General features: G+C 45.3%; 1 protein-coding gene and 1 long non-coding RNA gene across 2 annotated transcripts in view; one reads left to right on the plus strand and one right to left on the minus strand.

The window, feature by feature from the left end:
• LOC114661080 (cytohesin-3) overlaps nucleotides 1–20137 on the plus strand; it is a 119038-nt gene that overhangs the window by 33596 nt on the left and 65305 nt on the right. The gene's annotated exons all lie outside the window — the stretch shown is intronic.
• On the minus strand, nucleotides 1950–20056 carry LOC127529605 (uncharacterized). Its single transcript, XR_007936223.1, has 3 exons — nucleotides 19727–20056; nucleotides 12544–12648; nucleotides 1950–2352 (listed from the first exon to the last, which is right to left on the minus strand). It is a non-coding gene; the product is annotated as an uncharacterized LOC127529605 (long non-coding RNA).

The following is a 20137-nucleotide window of genomic DNA, read 5'->3' on the forward strand; positions in this document are numbered from 1 at the left end:
TCATTCTGGCCCCCTAGTCTTCTAATTGGCTATCACTCTCTCACCACTTCACTGCCTAACAGCTGATGTGTGGCTCAAAATGGCTGTCATTGTATCATCCAGGTGGATGCTACACATTAGTGGTGGTTGAAGTGGCTTCCCACTCATTATGTAAAGTGCTTTGAGTAGTGAGAAAAGGACTATATAAATGTAAAGACTTACAATTATTACTATTATTAATGGCTCAAACATAGGAAACAAAGGGTTATGGTGAAGGGAACTTTCCAGAATTAGCTGATGTCATAGTATGCAACTTCGATGTCAGACTTACTGAGTGCAGCTTCTGATCCTGTCGCTGGACCATGCCAGTTTACACTCTTATGAAGTCTCAAAGTATGTAAATCCCAAGAATATCCCCCCAAGAAAACCCATTAGAGGGGGATATTACTATCAAAACCCTGGCTAGTACTAGGGCAACATAGAATCTTTATAAAATAAAAACATTTATTCTTCACAACATGTACTGTACTTCCACAAGAATGAAATAAAGTTCCGTAGAGCACAAAAGGCAAAATGGAGTTGCCTAAAACAATAAGGCAATCCAATCCAAACACGGCTCCAATGCAAGAATTCAATAAATCGTAAAAAGTACAGAAGAAACAACAACTCACCAAAAACCCCCGAGCGCATTCGAATAAACTGCCAGGAACTGTGGGAATCCCTCACCTTTATTAGGGCTGAGGGCAGTCCCTGGCATGGATGGGCAGGTGACTCTGCCTCTTGGGGAACCACCCACACAACACAAGGGACAAAACAAAGGCAGCTTATACACAAGGAAACCAAACAACACCTCAATCTAATAAAATAAATTAGTTATATCAAATTTCTGACATATTTCACAGTATTATGTCCCTATCAGGTTCTTATCTCGCTCTTGTTTTTATCATCTGGGGATTATATCAAAGCTAAGAACAATAGTATCAAAGGCTCGATTGGAGACGTTAAAACAACTTTATTTTTTCATGTCTTCATTATTGTAATCCATTATTTACATATTTAAACAAGACGTCGCTGATGCTTCTTCAGTCAATTCATAATGTTGCTGCTAGATTGTTAACCAGCTCCAGTAAGTGGTCTCATATTCTTCAGATTTTATCTTCGCTTTAATGGCTTCTGGTGGAATTTAGAATTTCAGAGCTCTGCATGGACAAACACCACAATATATTTCAGATTTTTGACAACAGTACACTACCAGTCGTCCACTTAGGTCACTTAACCAGGGCTTTCTTATTGTTCCACATACTTGGCTAAAGACTCGTGGGGATCGGGCTTTTTAGTCTGTTACACTGAAATGGTGGAATAGCCTTACTTGTGCTTTACGGGCTGCTGATACAATTGATACACTTAAAAAAACAGTTGAAGAGGCACCTTTTTAGGCTGGCATATGGGTAACCTTCTTTGGTCCATTTCATTTTATGTTCATTTGTTGAAATGTAAGTGTAATTTAATTTTTTCTTATTGTTTGTAACTGTGTGTTTTAATTGTTTTCTCTGATTTGGAGAGCTTTCTGACTCTGTCTATGGAAGGTGCTTTGTAAGTAAATAAGTTTCAAAACTTAATATAAAGATGTGTGGTACAGGGTGGCACAGTGGCGCAGTGGTAGTGCTGTTGCCTCACAGTAAGGAGACCCGGTTTCGTATCCCGGGTCCTCCCTGCGTGGAGTTTGCATGTTCTCCCCGTGCCTGCGTGGGTTTCCTCCCACAGTCCAAAGACATGCAGGTTAGGTGGATTGGCGATTCTAAATTGTCCTTAGTGTGTGCTTGGTGTGTGTGTGTGTGTCCTGCGGTGGGTTGGCGCCCTGCCCGTGATTGATTCCTGCCTTGCGCCCTGTGTTGGCTGGGATTGGCTCCAGCAGACCCCCTTGACCCTGTTTTCGGATTCAGCGGGTTGGAAAATGGATGGATAGATGTGTGGTACAAAAAGGATAAACTCAACAAAATTGAGAAGAGTTGCGGAATTGCCCCCTATAATGTCCAGAGGACTAGTGAAAAAATGATGCAAAACTGGATCAAAAACAAGAAGCATGTGACAAAATACAACAGTAAGGTTGTGGTATATATAGAAAATGGCGACTGGAAGGAAGTATGGCTGGAAGTGACATCATCATCAAAAGACGGATGTGACATCGTCAGGATGGGGCTGGAAGTGACATTTTCAGGATGGACCGGAAGTGATATCATCAAGAGGGGGACTGGAATGTGACGTCATCTTTGGGAGTCAGAAGTGGAAGTGATGTCTTGGTCAGAACGCCATTTTGGGAATCCAGAAATGATGGAGGTAAGTGAGCTACTTCATTATTTTTCTTTTGTAAGTCTGGTGAAAGAAGGAGAGAGGCATTAATCCTCGACAACAACCCTTCATCTCGCGAGAATTCACTCACCTCAGGACTTGTTGGTTCCCTCTTAAGCGCTTGTGTGTGACAGATGACATAAAACAAATATTTGAACCCAAGCCTGACTGAAATATAACGTACACAACATTAAATAACTGGATGCGTCAAATTTAGTGACTGCATGTGACTTTGCCTCTTCTTGTCACGGCAAATAGTGTGCTGTCTAATGGAGCCAGTGCTGTACTAAAGGTTCAACAGGTATGGCAAATTCAGCTGCAATCGCTGCCATGTTTTTTTTGTTTTCCATTCTATTGTGGTACATAAAATATGAGACATCAAACGGACAGGCTTCTCTTCCATTTCCATGGTCCAAAACAAACGCATATTCCTTATTTCTTGTCGCTGCATTATATGAACATTCACTGGTTGTCAGCTCCCACACACACACAGAGCCCACCACTGCAAAAAATGTCGGGGTGAGTCACAGACTAATTAAGCGAGTCTCTGGGTATGTCATATTATGTGACTGACCGTCACAGAAGCATGACACTGACTGCCTCCAGCATTCATTGGTTGTCAGCTCTCAGGCACACATATCCCGTCCCTCCAACTAAAGACAAAATCATACCCGTTTGATTTTATCGGAGGGTGTCATGGACTAGTTGGAATCGCAGGGTATGTCGGTCTAGACAACTGCCCTTCACTGGATTGCAACACCGACTGCCTCTGATTTGCTAAGATTATGTGAATGAAGGCTATGACTGATAATTGCATAGTGTGACATGAGTTTAAATTGACATGGTCCGGCAATGAGATCAGCAATTGCAGTCCGCAATTTTGACGAATCCTACAACAAGAAGTTGCATAATGTGACATTGGGGTCAGTGCTGGGGCTTTTGATGTTTTTAATATATATAAATGATATGACAAAAAACAGTAAGCTGGTGTGATGCATGCGCGTCAAAGGACCTCCTCACAGGCTCAGTCGAGGTATAAGGTAACCTGCAGAGATGAGAGGGGCGCTGCTGCTAACCTATGTCATCTCCTATTTTCCCCACAGTGCTGAGAAGCCACCCGGTGAAGGCATTTGACCCCACCCCTTCCAGTCCAACCACCATAAAACCCCAGGTGTCCCAAAAGGAGGTGTCATTACTGGTTCCAGCAACCCGCTAGAAATGACTACAAATTCCATGACTCTACTTGTGATTACTTTGTGATCTCAGCACGAAACCAAACAGCGCTATTGTTTTGTTTTTTTTCGTTTATCCATGAACAGTAAAAAGGATGACCCGGTTGGTGCGCCAAACTTTCTTTTTGCTGTCTGGAGATTAGTTATTTCTACACCCGGCCACAGTGGTTAAGCTCACGAACGATACCAAACTGGGTGTAAAGGCAGATCAGCTAAATTGTTACAGAGAGACCTAAACAGCACATAGTCTTTGGTAGATCTGTGGCTGATAAATTTAATGTAAGTAATTGTAAAGAATTACATGTAGGAAATCTGAGATTTGAATACAAAATGGGAGTGAAAGAACACCTTATGAGAAGTGCCTGGAAGTCACAGTGGACTTATCACTCTGTACATGCAGACAGTACACAGAAGCGATGAAGAAGGCTAAAAATTGTTCAGAGTGGTTATTTGAGTTACTGTAGCCTTTCTGAACCAGTCTGGCCATTCTCCTCTGACCTCTTTCATCCACAAGGTATTTCCATCCACAGAACTGCTCCTCACTGGATGTTTTTTGTTTTTCACACCAGAGGCTGTTGTGTGTGAAAATCCAAAAAGATCAGCAGTTCCAGAAATACTCAGACCAGCCCATCTGGTACCACCAATCACCGAGATTACATTTTGTCCTCATTCTGGTGTTTTTGAAGGAAGAAAGATACTGTGAGAGCACAATCAGGCTTCAAGGATCATGGTAGACACCATCCACAGTGTTGTCACCCAGACTAAGTACCTCTGGGCAACCCCAGCGGGGACCATCATCTTTATTAGAGCACAAGGAGAAGCCACCAACAGCAAGTGGGATTCCCCAACTTGGCCTCCGCAGATTTACTGAGAGCTGATCGTGATAGACAATTCAAGTTCCTAGAAGAGGTTGCAGCAACATTGTGAGGAGCAGATAATGTAACTCTCTCTAAATCCTCCAAGAAGGATGTGCTTATGGAGTTTACTGTCCCATAGGAGGATCAGATCCAAAAGGCAAATGAAATGAAGAGAGCAAGATATGCAGAGCCAGAGAAGCAGTGCAGGGTGAATGGGTGGTGGTCGAGGTGCGAGATTATTGGAGTTGGCAGAAGAGAGTTCTTCTGCAAAATGCTTGGCATACAGTATACTTGTATGGGGTCGACCAGAGAAGGAGGCCACTGAAGAAACATCTAGGTGGCTGTTGGATTAGGAAATGAGAGCCATGGGGGAGAGCACAACCTGGCCACAAGTCAGGGATTGATCAACCCCGAATGGGACACCAAGGTGAGGGAGTCAGATGTTGAAAGACCTGAAACTTCTGATCAGTGGTGTAGCACAGAACTCTGGGCCTTATAAATAAGTAGTCTCTGTGGAGCCCTTTCCAAACTCTTCATTCCAGGCTTCAAGTGGGCCCTAGGTCATCGTTAACCTTCGGCCCCAGCCCCCCCGTAACCCCCTACCACGACACCCATGCATCTGATAACCCCAGGAGCATCACTGAAGATGTATCCAGGATTGCATTTTAAGATCTGTTAAGGAAAGACTAACATTCAATGTGAAGATTTTGGTAGTACTAGCAGACAGTGTTGTCCTGTGTACGGAGTACCATGATGGAAGAATGATTAAAATATGCAAAAGTATAGAGAGTCAGATGGAGGCAAATCCTGCTTGTGAAACTGCATCTCCATCTCTTCACTGTTAATAACTAATGAAGGCAAATTAGCGTTTAGGAGTGGCAGAGCTAAGCCAGAAGTAATTGGCATAATGCGGCAGTGAACAAGGGTGGGCTGGCATACAGTATGTGTACATTACACACAGTGACAGTCACTCTAGCGCTTAGTAGAACCCCCGTTTTTCTTCAGAACAGCCTTAAATCTTGGAGTCAGGCATTTATCGAGGTGATGGACGCTAATGATGAGCGAAGAGATTTGTGTGAAATTGATGTACAACAAAATTCACAATATAAACTGTGTTTTTGCAACCAGTGAAAATCACGCCATTACCACATGGATTTTCATCTTGTCTGCAGCCTTCATGTCGATGTGCAAAAGTAGGAAGCAGTTTATTGAGGTGTGGAAAGGCGGACGCAGATAAAGAGCTGCAAGCCCCATGGAGGTGCTTATCTTCTTTGCTAAAATCCATTCCACTGTGGAATTTTTAGTTAATATATAATGAGAAGTCAAGCAAAATTACACCTTTTATTGGCTTTTGATGCAAGATGTAATCTTGCCTGAAGAAGGGGCCTGAGTTGCCTCGAAAACTTTCACTTTGTAATCTTTTTAGTTTGCCAATAAAAGGTGTCATTTTGCTTGACTTTTCACTACATTCATAACGGCTAACACGGGATTCTAGTACTATAGTTAATATATAATAATCTAAATATATGGAATTTTGAGTTAACATATAATAATCCATTATAATTTATTACAAGTATATCTTATATATAAACGTCTACGCGTGGCAGTGTGACTGTCTTTCTGTCTGGCCTGGAAGTGAGAGGTGGAGTCGGGGTGTTAGCTGCTAATAACACAAGCAAGGCAAGCACGTCAGCAAAATGAAACCTCAGAAGAAAGACAAAGTCGCGTAGCGGCTAACATCGACAAAACAGTATCCCTTTTACTTTTCCTCTTGCCGCTAATGCACAAGTGATGCAAGCATGTCGGCAAAACGAATCCTCCTAGGGAAGAGATGCCCAGAGTAGTTCCTTTCAATTACCTGACATCTGTACATTTCAGTTTTTTTCTGAAGATTTGAATAGCTTCCAGGACCCCGGGGTTTTTACAGTACAGGCTTACACAGCTATCCATCCATCCATCCATTTTCCAACCCGCTGAATCCGAACACAGGGTCACGGGGGTCTGCTGGAGCCAATCCCAGCCAACACAGGGCACAAGGCAGGGAACCAATCCCGGGCAGGGTGCCAACCCACCGCAGGGCACACACAAACACACCCACACACCAAACACACACTAGGGCCAATTTAGAATCGCCAATTCACCTAACCTGCATGTCTTTGGACTGTGGGAGGAAACCGGAGCGCCCGGAGGAAACCCACGCAGACACGGGGAGAACATGCAAACTCCACGCAGGGTGGATCCGGGAAGCGAACCCGGGTCTCCTAACTGCGAGGCAGCAGCGCTACCACTGCGCCACCGTGCCGCCCCTTACACAGCTAGTACATATATATATATATATATATATGTATATATATATGCATGTGTATATATATATATATATATATATATATATATATATATATATATATGTGTATATATATATATATATTGTCACACACGTGCGCATGGGAAACAGCTGAAGGGCTTAAACACTAGTAATTCTACGCCAGGCCAGGGGGCGGCAGAATGTACTGACTATCTCTCTCAGTCCCTTGCAGACCTTTCCCGGGAAATCCCGCCTCTTGCCGGCCCCAAGGATGACGTCGCTTCCGGGCACGAGGACGTCACTCCCAGTTCCTGCACCGTTGACGTCATTTCCTTTCCAGGCCTTTAAAACTGCCATCTTGCCTCAGTACAGGCAGTTCTGTTCTGGACTCTGATCTATACACATCGTGTACAAAAAGAAGCAATTTTGCAGCCAAGCATATTATACGGGTGGCTGCCCCAACTCTTTATAATGTCTCTGACTCATTCTTGTTACAATATATATATATATATATATATATATATATATATAGTGCATCCGGAAAGTATTCACAGCGCATCACTTTTTCCACATTTTGTTATATTACAGCCTTATTCCAAAATGGATTAAATTCATTTTTTTCCTCAGAATTCTACACACAACACCCCATAATCCATCCATCCATTTTCCAACCCGCTGAATCCGAACACAGGGTCACGGGGGTCTGCTGGAGCCAATCCCAGCCAACACAGGGCACAAGGCAGGAACCAATCCCGGGCAGGGTGGCAACCCACCGCAGGACACACACAAACACACCCACACACCAAGCACACACTAGGCTGTGGGAGGAAACCAGAGCGCCCGGATGAAACCCACGCAGACACGGGGAGAACATGCAAACTCCACGCAGGGAGGACCCAGATCCCCAGGTCTCCCAACTGCGAGGCAGCAGCGTTACCCAATGCACCACCGTGCCGCCCACACCTCATAATGACAATGTGAAAAAAGTTTACTTGAGATTTTTGCAAATTTATTAAAAATATAAAAATTGAGAAAGCACATGTACATAAGTATTCACAGCCTTTGCGATGAAGCTCAAAATTGAGCTCAGGTGCATCCTGTTTCCTCTGATCATCCTTGAGATGTTTCTGCAGCTTCATTGGAGTCCACCTGTGGTAAATTCAGTTGACTGGACATGATTTGGAAAGGCACACACCTGTCTATAGAAGGTCCCACAGTTGACAGTTCATGTCAGAACAGAAACCAAGCATGAAGTCAAAAGAATTGTCTGTAGACCTCAGAGACAGGATTGTCTCGAGGCACAAATCTGGGGAAGGTTACAGAAAAATTTCTGCTGCTTTGAAGGTCCCAATGAGCACAATGGCCTCCATCATCTGTAAGTGGAAGAAGTTCAAAACCACCAGGACTCTTCCTAGAGCTGGCCGGCCATCTAAACTGAGCGATCGGGGGAAAAGGGCCTTAGTCAGGGAGGTGACCAAGAACCCGATGGTCACTCTGTCAGAGCTCCAGAGGTCCTCTGTGGAGAAAGGAGAACTTTCCAGAAGGACAACCATCTCTGCAGCAATCCACCAATCAGGCCTGTATGGTACATTGGCCAGACGGAAGTCACTCCTTAGTAAAAGGCACATGGCAGCCCGCCTGGAGTTTGCCAAAAGGCACCTGAAGGACTTTCAGACCATGAGAAAGAAAATTCTCTGGTCTGATGAGACAAAGATTGAACTCTTTGGTGTGAATGCCATGCGTCACGTTTGGAGGAAACCAGGCACCGCTCACCACCAGACCAGTACCATCCCTACAGTGAAGAATGGTGGTGGCAGCATCATGCTGTGGGGATGTTTTTTAGCGGCAGGAACTGGGAGACTAGTCAGGATAAAGGAAAGATGACTGCAGCAATGTACAGAGACATCCATCCATCCATTTTCCAACCCGCTGAATCCGAATACAGGGTCAAGGGGGGTCTGCTGGAGCCAATCCCAGCCAACACAGGGCACAAGGCAGGAACCAATCCTGGGCAGGGTGCCAACCCACCGCAGGACACACACAAACACACCCACACACCAAGCACACACTAGGGCCAATTTAGAATCGCCAATCCACCCAATCTGCATGTCTTTGGACTGTGGGAGGAAACCGGAGCGCCCGGAGGAAACCCACGCAGACACGGGGAGAACATGCAAACTCCACGCAGGGTGGACCCGGGAAGCGAACCCGAGTCTCCTAACTGCGAGGCAGCAGCGCTACCACTGCGCCACTGTGCCGCCATGTACAGAGACATCCTGGATGAAAACCTGCTCCAGAGCGCTCTTGACCTCAGACTGGGGCAACAGTTCATCTTTCAGCAGGACAACGACCCTAAGCACACAGCCAAGATATCAAAGGAGTGGCTTAAGGACAACACTGTGAATGTCCTTGAGTGGCCCAGCCAGAGCCCAGACTTGAATCTGATTGAACATCTCTGGAGAGATCTTAAAATGGCTGTGCACCGACGCTTCCCATCCAACCTGATGGAGCTTGAGAGGTGCTGCAAAGAGGAATGGGTAAAACTGGCCAAGGATAGGTGTTCCAAGCTTGTGGCATCATATTCAAAAAGACTTGAGGCTGGAATTGCTGCCAAAGGTGCATCGACAAAGTATTGAGCAAAGGCTGTGAATGTTTATGTACATGTACATGTGATTTCACAGTTTTTTCACGTTGTCATTATGGGGTGTTGTGTGTAGAATTCTGAGGAAAAAAAAGAAATTTAATCCATTTTGGAATAAGGCTGTAACATAACAAAATGTGGGAAAAGTGATGCGCTGTGAATACTTTCCGGATGCACTGTATGTGTGTGTGTATATATAGTCACACACGAGTGCTTAGGAGGCAGCCAACAAACCGTGAGGTGAGTGATACTATAAGGGATGATGATTGAATGTATGAATGCCTTTCTCTCTGTATCAACAGGAATAAAGAAGACAAATAACTTACAATCCACACATTTGGTTACTCAAAATGGTCTCCATTCCACAATCCTGGCTCCATTTCCCAGGAATGACGTCACTTCTGACCCTTCCTAATAATTTCACTTCCGGCTCCACCATGATGACGTCACTTCCAGACAACCATGATGACGTCATGTCCGGCCCGCCATAATGACATCGCTTCCGTCCCTTTGCTGTGATGTCATTTCCTGTACATCTCAGTTCCTGCCACCATTTTGTCTATATACAGAAAACCCACTGTATACAATGCTACGCTGTCAAATGCTTATTTTTTGATCAAATTTCGCTATCTTGCAAATCTTTTTGTCTGGACATTGTACGGGGTAATTCCTCAACTCTTCATTAGACTTTGTGGAATTCTTTACGTATCAGAGTATATATATATATATTGTGGTAGTTCAGCCTCGGCACAGATAGACACGGACACAATGTTCCAAAAACATACTTTTTACTTGATAAAGTCCAGCACCACAACACAGTGCCCCTGCACCAAACACGTTTGTCAGTCCCTTTCTCTCCTCTCCGGACTTCTCCTTCCGCCTTTCCACCCCTCCTCCAAAACGTTGCCTTCTTCCTCCTGACTTGGCTCTCTTACTCGAGGGTGGCAGCCTCTTTTCTAATCACCCGGACGTGCTCCAGGTGCTCTCCGATGAACTTCTGGCGGCACTTCTGGTGTAGTGGAAGTACCGCATAAGCACCCAGAAGCACTCCGGTGTGTTCCTGGAATTCCTTCCCCCCAGCACCATAGGGTGGGTCAGAAGTGCTGGCCTCCAGGGCTCCACAACTGTCAGGGCCCCCCTGGCAGTGGCCCTCCTGTGGTCCAGGGGAGGTATTGTCCCTCTCCCGGTCCTTCCAGGCGTCCTGGCTGGGCATGGGTCCTGGCCGTCCGCCACAATATATACACTCTAAAAATACCTGGAAGGATCTTGGGTTGGATCCGTTTACAGAGTTCGGGAAATTGAGCAGGTGATGTGACCACTGGATTAGGGAGGAAGCAACAGCAGCATTGAAGGCTATTGAGGAAAGGAATAACAGTTTCAACTGCAGACTATCCTTTGCTTTTTACCCCAAACAACTTTAAAAAACATCATTTTAATGATTTTCACATTTTGCAACGGTGAAATCATGTGCAAGACAAATTTACTGCAAAATTTCACAAACCTGTATGCAAAATGAAATGCAATACACAACAAAAATATCTAGATAAATTGCTGTGAAATGCGTATGTGGATGGATGGATGGATGGATAGACAGATAGATGTGAGAGGCACTATATAAGAGATAAAGATATATATGAAAATCAATATATAAGAAATAGATATTAAAGGCACTATATAAGAGATAGATAGATATGAAAGGTACTATATAAGACAGATAAATGCTGTAGACAGGCACTGTAGTTATGGCACAGTGGGTGGCACTCAAAGGTTCAGATGCCAATCCCAGTCCTTGTCTGTGTGGACTCTTTATGCTTGCCCTGTGTTTCTTTGTATGTTTGTTAGGATGACTGGTGACTCCCTGCTGTCCCTAACGTGAGTGTGGCTGTGTGTGTGACAGGGCCTGCCGTGGACTGTAACCCAGTCCAGGGTTGGTTTCTACATTGTGCTCGATGCAGTCGAGATGCAGTCTCCTGCTCCACACGGCCCTGAATTAATTACAGTAAGTGAGTTTAAAAATGTTGTGTTATGTGAGATAGGAAGATGGGAAAATGGTAAAGGTGCTACCGTATATATGATAGATAGACCTGAAATATACTTTACTGTAAATCAGAGTCATCTATACATAAAGAAAAAATGTGAAAGGCACTATATGGCGGCCACCCCTGTCATTACTGGTATTGTCTAACCAGTCTGACCAGCTGTACTTTCTGGCTGCTGTTGTTTTATTTGGTTTACTTTAACACTGGAGAACATGTGCAGATTTTCCTCTAAAACTCTGTATTTCCTCAGGGATTTTTAATCCTTGGCCGAGTGTATAAGTTAGTAACATACCTATCTTAATCAGCTTTTAGGAACATATGGAAAACAAATGTCTCTCTCAAGGCTTTAGCAAACCTTTCTCAATGTTTGTAATGTGGAGAAGTGCCAGTCTCTTGTATCTATTTATAGTGTGTTTGCCGTGTAATTACAGAACATTATACACTGACACTGAAAGCATTCCTTGGGCATCAGCTCAGTACTAAGAGTTATGACATCTAACGTCTGGGACAAGGCCGTTTTCTGAAGAGCGAATCTTTTGCTCTTGTCAGAACACATCATGTTTAGGTGATGTGACATTATTATTTTCATCAGGCAATATGATTTTTTGGAGTGACCTAACCCCAACCCCCCCTTAGAAGTTGTCCAGTTAAAATGCTGGCTCTGTCAGCATCCTGACTTCCTGTTTGGTGTACAGCAGACAAGGCTGAGCAGCAGGAGGTTTTCATCTAACATTCCCTGCTTCCTTTTAGCCAGACGAGGACTCCTCTGATGTTTCAAAACAAGTCTGAAGGAATCTTCTTTCAGTTCTCGTTTGAAATGAGGCAACCAGAGGAAAATGCACACAGTTGAATGCCTGAATGTCACCAGACTGGATCTACTACAATGTGTAGTAGGCAACAAATCTGGCACAACCTAAGTGGCGGCACGTGACTCCACCGGTACATTAATGCTGGAAGGAAGAGGTGCAACAAGTCTGACGCAGCTTGAATGCATAGATGTGGATAGACTGGCACAGCTTGAACGTGTGAATGTGACAACACTGACACAGCTTGAGTGCTTATGTGTGACAAGGCAGGCACAGCTTGAGAACCCAAGCATGGCAAGACTGGAATCTCCTGAGTACCAGAATGTGATATTCACCATGCCGTTGGTGTACTGGAATGGAGCATTCATGGCTAATGAGACATCAAGTGAAGAGAAGATGTCACGTCACCAGCCTGCGTGGAACTGCTTGTTAGGATGACTCTTCAAAGGCAAAGAAAATGAAAATGAAAGCTTTTGCTCTGAAAAAAAAAAACTTTGTTATGAAATCGGAAGCCTACTCATTACAGGTAAATTCCAACCACCATCCATCCATCCATCCATTGTCTCCCGCTTATCCGAGGTCGGGTCGCGGGGGCAGCAGCTTGAGCAGAGATGCCCAGACTTCCCTCTCCCCAGCCACTTCTTCTAGCTCTTCCGGGAGAATCCCAAGGCGTTCCCAGGCCAGTCGAGACACATAGTCCCTCCAGCGTGTCCTGGGTCTTCCCCGGGGCCTCCTCCCGGTTAGACGTGCCTGGAAGACCTCACCAGGGAGGCGTCCAGGAGGCATCCTGATCAGATGCCCGAGCCACCTCATCTGACTCCTCTCGATGCGGAGGAGCAGCGGCTCTACTCTGAGCCCCTCCCAGATGACTGAGCTTCTCACCCTATCTTTAAGGGAAAGCCCAGACACCCTGCGGAGGAAACTCATTTCAGCCGCTTGTATTCGCGATCTCGTTCTTTCGGTCACTACCCATAGCTCATGACCATAGGTGAGGGTAGGAACATAGATCGACTGGTAAATTGAGAGCTTCGCCTTGCGGCTCAGCTCCTTTTTCACCACGACAGACCGATGCAGCGCCCGCATTACTGCGGATGTCGCACCGATCCGCCTGTCGACCTCACGCTCCATTCTTCCCTCACTCATGAACAAGACCCCGAGATACTTGAACTCCTCCACTTGGGGCAGGATCTCGCTACCAACCCTGAGAGGGCACTCCACCCTTTTCCGGCTGAGGACCATGGTCTTGGATTTGGAGGTGCTGATTCTCATCCCAGCCGCTTCACACTCGGCTGCGAACCGATCCAGAGAGAGCTGAAGATCACGGCCTGATGAAGCAAACAGGACAACATCATCTGCAAAAAGCAGTGACCCAATCCTGAGCCCACCAAACCGGACCCCCTCAACGCCCTGGCTGCGCCTAGAAATTCTGTCCATAAAAGTTATGAACAGAATCTGTGACAAAGGGCAGCCCTGGCGGAGTCCAGCTCTCACTGGAAACGAGTTCGACTTACTGCCGGCAATGCGGACCAAGCTCTGGCACCGATCGTACAGGGACTGAACAGCCCTTATCAGGGGGGCCGGTACCCCATACTCTCGGAGTACCCCCCACAGGATGCCCCGAGGGACACGGTCGAATGCCTTTTCCAAGTCCACAAAACACATGTAGACTGGTTGGGCAAACTCCCATGCACCCTCCAGGACCCTGCTAAGGGTATAGAGCTGGTCCACTGTTCCGCGACCAGGACAAAAACCACACTGTTCCTCCTGGATCCGAGGCTCGACTATCCGACGGACCCACCTCTCCAGGACCCCTGAATAGACTTTTCCAGGGAGGCTGAGGAGTGTGATCCCTCTGTAGTTGGAACACACCCTCCGATCCCCCTTCTTAAAGAGGGGGACCACCACCCCGGTCTGCCAATCCAGAGGCACTGTCCCTGATGTCCATGCGATGTTGCAGAGGCGTGTCAGCCAAGACAGTCCTACAACATCCAGAGCCTTGAGGAACTCCGGGCGTATCTCATCCACCCCCGGGGCCCTGCCACCAAGGAGTTTTTTGACCACCTCGGTAACCTCAGTCCCAGAGATGGGGGAGCCCACCTCTGAGTCCCCAGGCTCTGCTTCCTCATTGAAAGGCATGTTAATGGGATTGAGGAGGTCTTTGAAGTACTCCCCCCACCGAGTCGAGGTCAGCAGCGCACCATCCCCACCATATACAGTGTTGACACTGCACTGCTTCCCCTTCCTGAGACGCCGGATGGTGGACCAGAATCTCCTCGAAGCCATCCGAAAGTCGTTCTCCATGGCCTCCCCAAACTCCTCCCACGCCCGAGTTTTTGCCTCAGCAACCACCAAAGCCGCATTCTGCTTGGCCTGCCGGTACCTATCAGCTGCCTCCAGGGTCCCACAGGACAAAAGGGTCCTGTAGGAGTCATTCTTCAGCTTGACGGCATCCTTCACCGCCGGTGTCCACCAACGGGTTCGGGGATTGCCGCCACGACAGGCACCGACCACCTTACGGCCACAGCTCCGGTCAGCTGCCTCAACAATAGAGGTACGGAACATGGCCCATTCGGACTCAATGTCCCCCACCTCCCTCGGGATGTGGTCGAAGTTCTGCCGGAGGTGGGAGTTGAAGCTACTTCTGACAGGGGGCTCTGCCAGACGTTCCCAGCAGACCCTCACAACACGTTTGGGCCTACCACGCCTGACCAGCATCCTCCCCCACCATCGAAGCCAACTCACCACCAGGTGGTGATCAGTTGACAGCTCCGCCCCTCTCTTCACCCGAGTGTCCAAGACATGTGGCCGCAAGTCCGACGACACGACCACAAAGTCGATCATCGAACTGAGGCCTAGGGTGTCCTGGTGCCAAGTGCACATATGAACACCCCTATGCTCGAACATGGTGTTCGTTATGGACAATCCGTGACGAGCACAGAAGTCCAATAACAAAACACCACTCGGGTTCAGATCGGGGGGGCCATTCCTCCCAATCACGCCCTTCCAGGTCTCACTGTCATTGCCCACATGAGCATTGAAGTCTCCCAGCAGAACGAGGGAGTCCTCAGAAGGTATGCCCTCTAGCACCCCGTCCAGGGACTCCAAAAAGGGTGGGTACTCCGAACTGCTGTTCGGTGCATACGCACAAACAGCAGTTAGGACCCGTCCCCCCACCCGAAGGCAAAGGGAGGCTACCCTCTCGTCTACTGGGGTAAACCCCAATGTACAGGCTCCAAGTTGGGGGGCAATAAGTATACCCACCATACGGCAAGGGAAAATGCCGTCCAAAATTGTTTTTCTTCATAGGAGGTTTGTTTAACTGCTCTTTGTCTCATCCCTCACCTAGGACCAGTTTGCCTTGGGTGGCCCTGCCAGGGGCATAAAGCCCCGGACAACAGAGCTCCTAGGATCATTGGGACCCTAGGATCATTGGGACAACCACAAAAATGCAAAGTACAAAAGCTAAGGAATATAAATCACAACCAAATAACTGAACAATCATATGCTTTAAAGCAACCAGACAGATAGATAGATAGATAGATAGATAGATAGATAGATAGATAGATAGATAGATAGATAGATAGATAGATAGATAGATAGATAGATAGATAGATAGATAGATAGAAAAAGCCACCGTATTTCTATCTTACATCATTACAAAGTATCTATCTATCTATCTATCAACCTATAAAAATCACAAATGCAGAGTATCACAGTGAACTTTGATTTCTCTGTGTACATATTTTGAAACATTTAGAGCTCGTTGAACTAAACCCATGCAAATTGACAGTCATGTTGTGAAAAACGCTGTTGAAAAAGTAATGGACCCCTTCATATGACACCCAGTCAATACTTGGTAACAGCACCAATAACTGCTTGCCATCGCTTTGGTTGGCCATCTACAAGCTTAGCACACCTGGATGGAGCCCATTTTTTCCCATTCTCCCTTACAGAACTGCTCCAACTGGGCAAAGTTTGAAGGCTTTTTGTTTGTGAACTGCAATTTCGAGATCACGCCACAAATTTTCAATCAGATTCAGATCCGGACTCTGGCTAGGCCTCTGCAAAACCTGGATCTTCTTTTTGTCAAACCATGCTTTGGTTCCCTTTGCCCAGTGTTTCAGGTCATTGTCCTGATGAAAGTGGTAGCGTCGTCCGAGTCCCAATTTCATGGCTGACATTTGAGGGAAAATCTGGATATACTTCTTACTATGCATTCTTCCTTCAATACAGACAAGGGACCCAGTGCCTGCCCTGAGAGAAGCAGCCCCCAAGCACGATGCCCCCCGCCCCCAGCATGCTTGATGGTAGATATGGCGATTGTTGGATCATTGCCAGTCCCTTCCATCTGCGCCAGGCAAACGCCTTTGTGTTGAGGCCAAAAAAGTTCAATTGTGGTCTCATCAGACCAAAGTACATGACTACTCCAGAATGCAGGACTCTTGTCAAGATGTCTCTTAGCGAATTTTAATCAAGCTTTCAGATGACATTTTTTTAGTGGTGGCTTCTTTCTGGCAACTCTCTGTGCAAAACCTTCGATATCGTAGTCTTGTGTACATCCACTCCAGCTGCAGGTCACTGAGAGTCACCTTCGGATTTGCTCTTACGTCTCTGACTGGTTTTCCTGACATTTTCTTTGTTATTTGAACATCTGTTATCTGACCTAGGCCGCTTCACTGTGCTTCCAGTTGTCTTCCACTTCGCTATGATGGCCTTCACAGTGGATACATTGAGGCTAAGGCGCTCGGCAATCTTCTTGGCACCATTGCTATCTTTAAACTTCTTAATCACAGTGCGTCTCAAGTCATTCGAAAGTTTCATTGTCTTCATTTTTGTCAGTTTTTGAGGTTTCACCACATAAGCCACTTGTACTGATTTCTCAGTTTTGTGTTCCTAAGAACTGGCCTAAGGAATCACTTAGAGACCAGCCGACACGCTAGAGAGTTCAGGGCTTGATTGTTTATACCCTTATTATTGCATTGTTAACAATCTCACAGCCTCTGAGCTATCAGGGGTCGATTACTTATTCAACAGCAGATTTCACTGATATATTCTTTATCATTGCAGCATCAATTGATTTTCAGGATTTTTTAGTGAAAATGTATTGTCCTCATTTATATGTAAGAGTATGAAACCTAAGATGCATTTTCAAAGAAAAATATTACAGGATATTTAAACTTTGTGTAGGGGGTTGAATACTTTTTCAATCCACTGTAGATAGACAGACAGACAGTGCTTTTCACATCTATCTAAGAGGCATGAAAGGCACTATATAATATGAGGGTAAATCAAAAAGTAAAGGCAATTTGAAAATTATGCAGTAACTGTGACAAATACAACACATTCACAATGCCTTAATGGTGGTTCAAACACACACTGTGCAGCGCTCTGCCATTAGTCTTGTTGAAGCCAAGGTCAAATGAACATGGACACTCTGCTGCAGGACTGCACCATTGCTCAACAACGTTACATAGTGAGACTACATTGGAAAGAAAACAAAAAGCGTATGAAGGTGTAGAAAGGTTTAAAGTGAGATGAACAAGTGTAACTGACAAAGGTTGATCTGCTCGACCATCAACATCGCGCACACATACCCACATCGCCACGGAGAATGCCTTTTTCAGAGACCGGCGGTTTATGTTGTTCAAGAGTGCTGCACATTTGGATATCGGCCAAGGATCTTCAAAGGCCACACTGCATGATAACTTGGGGCACCATAAAGTTTATGCAAGATGAGTACCCAAAAAGCTTAGTGATCTGTGAAAGCCAACATCCTTCGCCGAATTTCAGCAGGTTTAACTCCCTCTGCCCACAGAAATCCCACTATGATGCGTTGTTCAACAATGGTGCAATCCCACAGCGGAGTGTCCATGTTCATTTGATGTTGGCTTCAACCATACTAGCAGCAGAGTTCTGCGCTGTGTGTCTTGGAACTACTCATAACCCATGCCAGGCAGCCTGATCCCAAACTCAACAGGCAGGCTTCAAGACCCAAAATGAGTCTCCGGGTTTTAAAGTTCAAAAGTATATTTTAAGTTGTCCCATATTCACAAAAATGCTCTTCAAGGGAGAGGAAACCACAGAACCTCTGGCTTAAAGGACAAGGCTAACAAAGAAGCTTTAAAGATTAATAATTTATTTCAAAAAACTGAATATAGAAAAACACAAAATAAGAACATGAGAAATTTCCCTACAAATTCCAATCAAAAAAGTAAACAAGACCCAAAATGAAAACCAATTGCATAATCCAATAAACAGCAAAAGTGATGTACAGCAGAAAACCCAAACCAATACTCACAAAAAGATCTTTATTTCGCAAACTTCAGTGCCGTTCAGGAGATCCTGACTCTCTGACTTGAATATTTAAGTGGGGGAGGGCCTCCAGGTGACTGTCACAGTGGCCCCGCCCCCTCATCCTCTGTTTGAAAGTGGCGGGATGCATAACTAAACTTTATGTATCACCCTGCAGTTCATTGGTTTAAAAATGTTTTTCTTTTTGTTATTATGTCTCATATGATTTTTGTATTCATGTAGAAATTGTTCATATTGTTATATTGATTTATTTATTTTTTATATTTGGCAATAGGTCATATCTGCAGATTGGATATTAAAAGGCCCCCCCCCCCCCAGCTGACTCTTTCTGCCGTCACACTGATTAACGGCAGGTCGTGACCCTTAAGGCCACACCCCTAGAAATGCGGGATATGACGCTAACAGTGGCTCCCAAATTGCTACCAACAGAAGAACCTGAAAATAGTGTTCAAGATGTAGAATTTACAAAATAAAATCACATGAACCTCATCATGACATCAACTATCAGTTACCTAAGCCAATAATCGTGAGACAAAATCAAAGTCAGAAGGAGTTGCAAAGAGTTCAGAAACCAATCAAAGAAATTTTGAAGAGTTTTGGAATCCATGTAGTCAGATGAGGAAGGATAACCTCGGATGACCTTTTATCCCCATTGCCTTATGATTGGCAGGCCGTGACCTCTGAAGACACAGCCATTCTGGGACGGACCTAGTCAACAGTAGCACCATCAGGATCAAATCATAGTTCAAAATTCAAACTACATTTGAAAAATAAACCTAATGGATACCCAAGGGTATAAAACCTTCAAACAAAAGCAAACACTATTCAATATTATTTTGACAAAAGTTCATTTTTCCCACTTTTCCATTTAGCCATTTTTAAAATGTTGACAGGTTCTCAGCTTTAAATACACAACTCAATGGATTCTTCCAGTTTTTCGTGACCATTTGTCTAAGAAGTGAATACTCTCCTCCTTAGTCTCCACTACTCTTCCTTGCTGATGTCATTTCTTACTCAGCTGACCAAAATCCTTATTCAGCTGGCAGAACTGTGGTGAGCTAAAATGATTTTTCTCATATTTTGATCACCTTAATTAGGTTTCCAAGGAAGTTCAAGGCTCAGGAATTTCAGTTCTTTCATAATGTCTAAGTAACACATTACCTGGTCATCATGTGTCTTCCCCTTATTATCAGTTTTCACACTTACCTTTATTAATAGGTGTCCAGAAGACGAGTGAAGTTATTTAAAGACGTGTTCAAGAGTCTGTAATGGATGGCTGGAGATTGCAAAGACGTCTTGAAGAGGAAAGCAGAACTGAACCCAAGTTCCTGGAGTTCTAGATCAGCGTTCCTCTTTACTGGATTGCTCATTTATAGTCTTTATTCTCAGAATATATCCATTCTTAAAAGTTTATAACTGTATTCCCGGAATATGATGTCTCTCTCTCATCTCTGATTCCAAAGCGCATTCTTACCTTTACTTGGAAAAAGAATGAATGAAAAAAATGAACTGCAACGAGAGAGCGGGAGCGCGCGGATAAGGGGAGTGGTCAGTTGGGGGGCGTGTTTGTCCAGTGACTGGCAGCCGATTGTGCGCGCGCGTGTGTACTGTGTGTGA

The sequence above is a fragment of the Erpetoichthys calabaricus genome, chromosome 11 (genome assembly GCF_900747795.2).
Source record: "Erpetoichthys calabaricus chromosome 11, fErpCal1.3, whole genome shotgun sequence".
NCBI classification, from domain to species: Eukaryota; Metazoa; Chordata; class Cladistia; order Polypteriformes; family Polypteridae; genus Erpetoichthys; species Erpetoichthys calabaricus.